Below are 6,837 nucleotides of genomic sequence, written 5' to 3'. Positions count from 1 at the left end.
GGGTGTTCTCTTCACATGACCAACACAACCCTTTTTTACCCTCCTATCAGAAGCTGGGTCCTTCATGTTCTGTCCCACTTCTTTACATGTTCATCTTTCACCAAAATTCAGAGAGCTTCAGGCTTGAGTACAGTCCTCACACCAAAGGCAGATTTAGTCTTCAGGAAGCACAAAGATATTCCTTCAGATTCACAGCCACCACAGAAATCATAGACAGCAGAACTTTTCCACTGCTGAGAGGACACTCAGTAAACTCCAATTTTTTTAATTATGTCATCGACAAAAGGTTTGGAGAAATCTTAATATGGTTTGGTGTTGCTAGAAAAATTTCTGTTTGGCTCTTTGGAGATGAAAGGTGTATGAGTGGATGGATTAAACATATGCCTCCCCTTTAGCCAACTGTCAAGAACCAATAAAGAAAAACCCTGTCTTCTATATTTCATGTTTATTCCATACAAAAATCTTGAATATATATATATATTTTTTTTTTTTTTTTTGGGTGGGGGGATTTTTCTAGGAATTTGAATTCTTCTCAAAATGAAAATGAAAGGTAGGAAGGTTCCACAAGCACATACCATACTCAAGTGAGCACTCGAGGGACATTTTGAAAGTCTGAAATGGACACACAAAATAATTTTTTCCTCATAGTCAGCAAAAACCTGGAAAAGGCTTGTGGAAATTAAAATGCTTTGTAAAACTCACAAAGTGGAGACTGAGCAGCACACACATGACATGGAGAAGTTCTTTCCAGCATCCTCACTCTTCTCATTCCTATTCAAATTATCGACAAGATAATACTAATACTTTCAGGAAGAAAGAGACTCATATTCTGAGACTACAAACAGAGGCTGAAATTTGGGCACTTGGTTATTGAACAAATAGGTTAGTCAGGAGATCTGAAAGGGAAGATGTAAACAATTTACATTCCTAGTGAAACTGGAAGCTTTTCCATTATGTTTGCTTTTTTTTTCATGGCTCATTTGAGCTCACTGGAATCCCACCCAGTAAAACATGAGTTCCCTAAATGAGTTTGGTATGTGTCAGACATGCACCAGCTTTGAGTGCTGAAGGTCTGTGGTGCAAGACTCATCATTTAGAATGTGTACCTCTGTGTTCCAGCCCCTCAGTGTACGGCAGGAATGCTTCCAGTAGGACTGAATTTGCTTTTTGCCAACAAAGGGCCTATAAAGATTTGCAAATTTAGCAAGCAGTTGCTTTCATAACAAATATTTTGGCTTGTGCCCTGCGTGATCTGTGAAACACCACAGCACAGTGATTTCCCTCAAATCTGTGCAGCAAAACAATAAATCAGCTAAAACCTAAAACACTGAATGCTAAGATGGAATGTGCCATATTTTTTTTTTGTAAGAGGCACAGATTAATCTTAAATCTTCAGCCTAAGACACAGTAAAACTTACAAAAGTCTTCAGATATCTTTAGCTGTATTTCTACTGCTTTCATTGAGTTTTGTTTTCCAGACTCTGGTAGCTCTAAAACCATGGTCATAGTACAGAAAAGAGCAAAAGCTCTGCTGTATCTCACTGTAAATTGTATTTAAAGGGCTTGTTAGATCTGAATTCTTTTAGAAGAACTTGCATTTTTGTGTTTTTTCCCTTTGAAGAGCATGGGACAAGTTAATGATTTGGCTGTGATGGTGTGTGTAGGATTTTTCAGTTAGATACCTTTATTTCAGCAACATCCAACTTTATTTCCAACTTAAAAGAGAAGACAAAGGTAAAGACCTCGGCGTTGAGTGGTTTCTGACTTGAATTTCTAGATTTCTGACTTTTTTCTGATCCACAAAGTGCTTCAGTTACCAGTATCTCCAGTCCAAAAATTTTGAATCCAATACACTGCTGTGTTTGAGCAGTCATACAGAAGTGCCAACTCAGTCAGAGTTATGATTTTGCTAAGAAGAAATACTGGCTAATCCCATTTATTTCAGCATGACTTTTTCTCTCACATACTAAATCTTGTTGTTAGTATCCCCAGATGGGATCAGGGAAACACAAAATCATAGAATAGTTAAGGTTGGAAAAGGCCTTATCCCAATCTGCTCTTCCTACATCCTTCCACTTGCTCAAATCTTCTTCTGGGTAAGGGGAAAGGTACATTTTTAGAGGTGATCTTCTTCTTTCAAAGGGAATGGCCCTCTGAGACCACATAAAATTGGTGTTGAGATGCTTAATTGGAAGCGATTTGGTCTTGCTAATTACTTTCTTGGTTGTTTTGTTTTCAGCTGTCGGTCCCCAATGTTCAACAGCCGTCATCATCGGGGCATTGTTTTTGCAGCTCCCTCAAATTCCCTTTCAAGTGATGTCTAAACTTCAAACTGTTTTCCTTGCAGACAGGTCTACAGAGATTTACTGGGAACATGGGAACTACAACTAGTCAGCAGGCGAGAGGAAAAGGCCCCATTATTGGCTCTGTCAGGAAAACTCTGCTCGTAATTAAATTCTGCTTAAGATTTATGAACCCAATGCAGTGGGCTTGATTGGGCTGCTTATCAGTTATTGGGAACCTCATTATTTCAATTTTCAAGTGAAATCTGTTTCAAGAACAGACAAAACTCAGCAGGACCTTTTATTGAAGTATTTGGTCTGCTTAATAACGGGTGGCTACTTGTTAATTATTGGGGTGGGGAAGCTGGGCTCATTATTGGGATGAGTAATCACGTCATCCCAATATTTTTCACATCAGTTCTTTGAAAAAGTCAAGTAAGACATGAACAAAAACAAGAAAGTTCATGCAAGCTCTGAACTTTCAAGTGAAATATGTATTTTTTCACTTCAGAGTAAGAAAAAAGTATTTTTTTAAATCATAAAAGAATTAAAATTTATTTTTCCTTTATAATCTGTATAAGGACATTAACACTTCTACCAGCTACATCAACAATAAAAATAAAGTAGCAATTTTTTCACATTTAGAATCAATCTATTAAAACCTAAAAACTTATCTCTAGTCACTTGTTAAGGCAAATACAAGTACAAGATTAGCCAATTTGAAAACACAGTGAGATTTGGTTCAAAACAGGAGAAAAGTGAACAGCATTGGAGCAAATCCCTGGTGTTCCTGGAGAGCCTTGTTAAGGTTTTGCAGCCAAACTGAAAGGAATATTGGGGCAGTTTTCTAGCACTACTGGAGCTGTGGCACCCCTTAGGTGCTTGTTAAATCACATTATTTCTCTTCATCCGCTTGTAATTATATTATCTAGTGACCAGCCCTTGTATGAAATCAAGAGTAGAATTATTTCATTTAAAAATACAGACTTGTCCAGAGTCTTTCATTGTTTCTTACTTGCATGTTGCTCCACTCCACTGGAATGGATGGAATTGCTCAGGACAGTCAGGTGGTGAGCACTTCGTTGCCTGAAGAATCCCTTCCCCTCCACCCAGCCAATTGCTGTTCTTGCCACACTTGAGAACACCAGTTTTGTTGCTTTCCAGACTTTTTAAAAGGGTGCTTTTCCCGAGTTCCCAAATTTTTCACAGAAAGGTAATTCCATAACTTTCCTGCTACCAATTCTGATATCACAAGTCAAACACCACTTTATAAGAGCTCCGGCTTTTTTTTCTTTTTTTTCTTTTTTCCTGTTTTCCTTTTTTTTTTTTTTTTTTTAAACAGGAATGAAGTGAAGTATAAACATTTCCTGCAAAAGTACATATAATAGAGGTTTGTTTGCCAAGTGGTTTTATTTTCCTCCTTGGCTGTGACTCTCAGAAAATGTTTAAACAGTAATGTAAAAATAAATGAATAGATTTTCTTCATTACTATTTTCTTTCCCTGCAAGAATGTGTGCCTCAGGGACACAAGGGTATAGAACAGATTAATAGGGAAATTTTAGTGGGAGCCCCTTGTTAAATACTGGCAGTACATCACTTTACTGGAGAAAAATCAAAGTTGGTGCCCATGGAGCTCTGCCTGATAACTGATTGCAAGACGCCTTCAAGGCTGCAATTTATCTTCAAGAAATACAATAATTAGATCTGTGTAAGCTTGGGCTGTCTCTCTTCTGTAAAGAGGCAGATATGATTTCATTATTCAATTCCTGTGAGGTCATTAGTGAACCTGGAAATCTCTTCAGCCTGTCTGTGTTAGCCTGGCTTCCAAGAATGAGAAGAAGGAATAAATCTATCTCAAACAGTGCCAGATGAGAACCAAAGCCCTACAGTTTATTTGGACACACTTAGGAAGGAAAAAGGTGCTGCCATGCCATCATGAATCTCAGCAAAATGCCTCCTGTGCTGCCCACACGGGGCTGGCTTCCTAAATCTGAACTCCTCTCCTACTCACAAAAGTAACTTGCAGGATCTTGAAAGTTCAGTGATATTAACACATACTTCTTAACTCCTGGGCATCATCAACACCTACACTGGCCAGGTAGTTCTAAAGTAAAAATGAGTACTTACCCAACGCTTTCCAAATATAATTTTTATTTTTTTTCTTTCAATTAAAAAAGCCTTTACTGAGAGAAAACTCTTCCCATGGGGGAAGTGGTATAAAAACACACAGTTTGGGGTTTTACTTTTAAGTGTACATTTACATGTATAAGGTTATCATCTATCACCATCTCAAAGTGTTAGCTCCTGTTTCAATGAAACAAGGTGTTACATCAGGCTTAAATCACTTCACCGGCCACAGAGAGGAAAATCAGATGGTGTATATTTGATCTATCCAAACTACTTCACATTTATTACACATGGGTAGCACCTAACACCTTCACCCAGACACAGGGCAGCCGAGGAATGAGTTGTCTTTTAGCATTACACCCCTACCAAGTATTGTAGGAGTTTTTTGTCATACCCAGGAATACCTGGAGAGGAAAAGATAGCAAGAGGTAGGAGCATAATAAAGGACTGAAACATCTCAGGGGGAATTCATTCTCTATTTACTGAAGCACCTGTATTTCAGGCTAACCCAATGCAGCTCTCCTGATTTCAAAGTGGCAGCAGAGAAATGAGTGTGTTTTCATTGAAAATGCCAGGAAGGGAAATAAGAGGAAGAACTGTGGAATGGGATCCAAACCAAGAGCAGGAAGATCAGAGCAATAACAATGAAAAAACACTTAAAAAAATAAAAAAGGGAAAGCAGGAGAAAAGCAGAAGAATCATGTTGAGGTTATCATAGCAGAATTTGGAGTTCTGTCCTTTTTGTATTTTTCCTGGAGGCTGCAGACACAGTGAATAGAAAAGCAGAGCATTAATTCAGTCTAAAAAATCCATTTGTCAACTGTGAGCTGTAGGGATCCCTCTTATTGTTTTTTCAGCTTGAATTTTCAGAAGTGTTAAAAGTTACTTTTTAAGTACCTCTCAAATCTTTTTCCCCTCTGTCTACCTACATGCTCCCAAGCTTGCTTTATTTATTTTTTTATTTATTTGCATCTATTCAAAGGGAAATGACAGCCCTGAATGCAATTAGTTATTAATTACACTGCTAAAGGGAAATGTTTCCTTTCATCATCTCCTTCCCCGTTGAAGTGCTGCGCTGGGCTTTTCTTGCCAGCTACATCACAAATGGAAATAGCTACAGGAGCCATTTATTTGTCCTTATGAGGCTGTGAAACAAATCTGCCAAGTGCCTTGCTCTCGAGAAAAGTCACTGCGATGTCACTGCTTAGGGCATTGTTAATGGCTAAGTAGGTTTGGGCATGCCATTGGAACAAGCTCAGAAAGGAGCAGAGGATGTGCAGAGCAGCTCTTGCTCACATTCCCTGTTCCCTGGTTTTGATTAGGCAGCACAGAGGCTGAAACCCACTGACATTGCTTGTCTCCTGCCTAGGAGGAGCTCGCTGTTGAGTGCATGGCTGTGCCAGTTTTCCAGCCTCCTTTCTGGACACTTATTTAAATCAGATGTCTGTACTGTAGGTCCTGCAGCTTGCCTCGGCTCCAGGGGCAAGGGTAAACAAGCAGCACAGAGCCCTTCACGTATGGATACCAGCCTCAAAAGGGCAGGAGCAAGGATTTTTATGGTCAGGTTTTGGAGAGAGCTCGGCTGTGAATCCCACTGCAGCATCTGAAGGGGCTTGTGCCCTGAACAGACAGGAGTGACCCATGTGAACTTTCTCAATAAACTCCTGGGTTCCTTTCAAGCACATAAACCCCTTCTGTGAGAGAAACGTGCAGAGCTGGTGGCAGCAGCAAGAAGGGAGCTGATGAAGGCAGAGAGCAGCTCTGCTGGTCTGTGTGGAAGAGCTCCCTGCATCAGCCCAGATGCTGGAGCAGACAGTAACCACACATAGCCTGGAACACCGAATTTCTGCACTAAGCAGCAGATTTTGTGTTATGACTGGCCACCGAACAACAAAGCGATCCAACTCTACGTTTCCCTTAATCATCACAAGTGCTTACTTTGTATTAAAATGAAATGCCTCCAGGACTAGATCATAGCAAGAGAAATGATAAATCTTGTCAGAAGTCCTGCTTGCCCTGGCAGGATGCAGGCTCTGTGGTTTTGGCTGTAGCGCATCCGCGCCCTTCGCTGCACCGAGGGCATCACACGTGCCTATTTAAGGTTCACGTTTGGCTCTCCCCCAGCTGCCCTGGAACCTGTTTAATTTTCCCTTTAGAGACCAAAAAGTTCATTTCTCCAGGGGTAAACTGGGGGGCCAAAGGAGGTGCTACAGCAAGATGGTCTAATCCTCTATTTTTGTCAACTGTGAATGTTTTTGAGAGGCTGGTGCCAAACTCGGAGCATGTGCTGGGTACCTGTCCCTTGATAGCTCAAGGTCTTGCCTGATGCTGGAGGCCCCACACCTCCCTCCTGCATGCCTGGGTTTCCTTCCCAGGGAAGGCAAGGCACAGGCAAAGAAGAAATATTTGTGGGCAAATCTCATCCTGA

The sequence above is a fragment of the Lonchura striata genome, chromosome 4, assembly GCF_050655825.1.
Source record: "Lonchura striata isolate lonStrDom1 chromosome 4, ASM5065582v1, whole genome shotgun sequence".
NCBI lineage: Eukaryota > Metazoa > Chordata > Aves > Passeriformes > Estrildidae > Lonchura > Lonchura striata.
Note: the sequence above shows the minus strand (reverse complement) of the source record.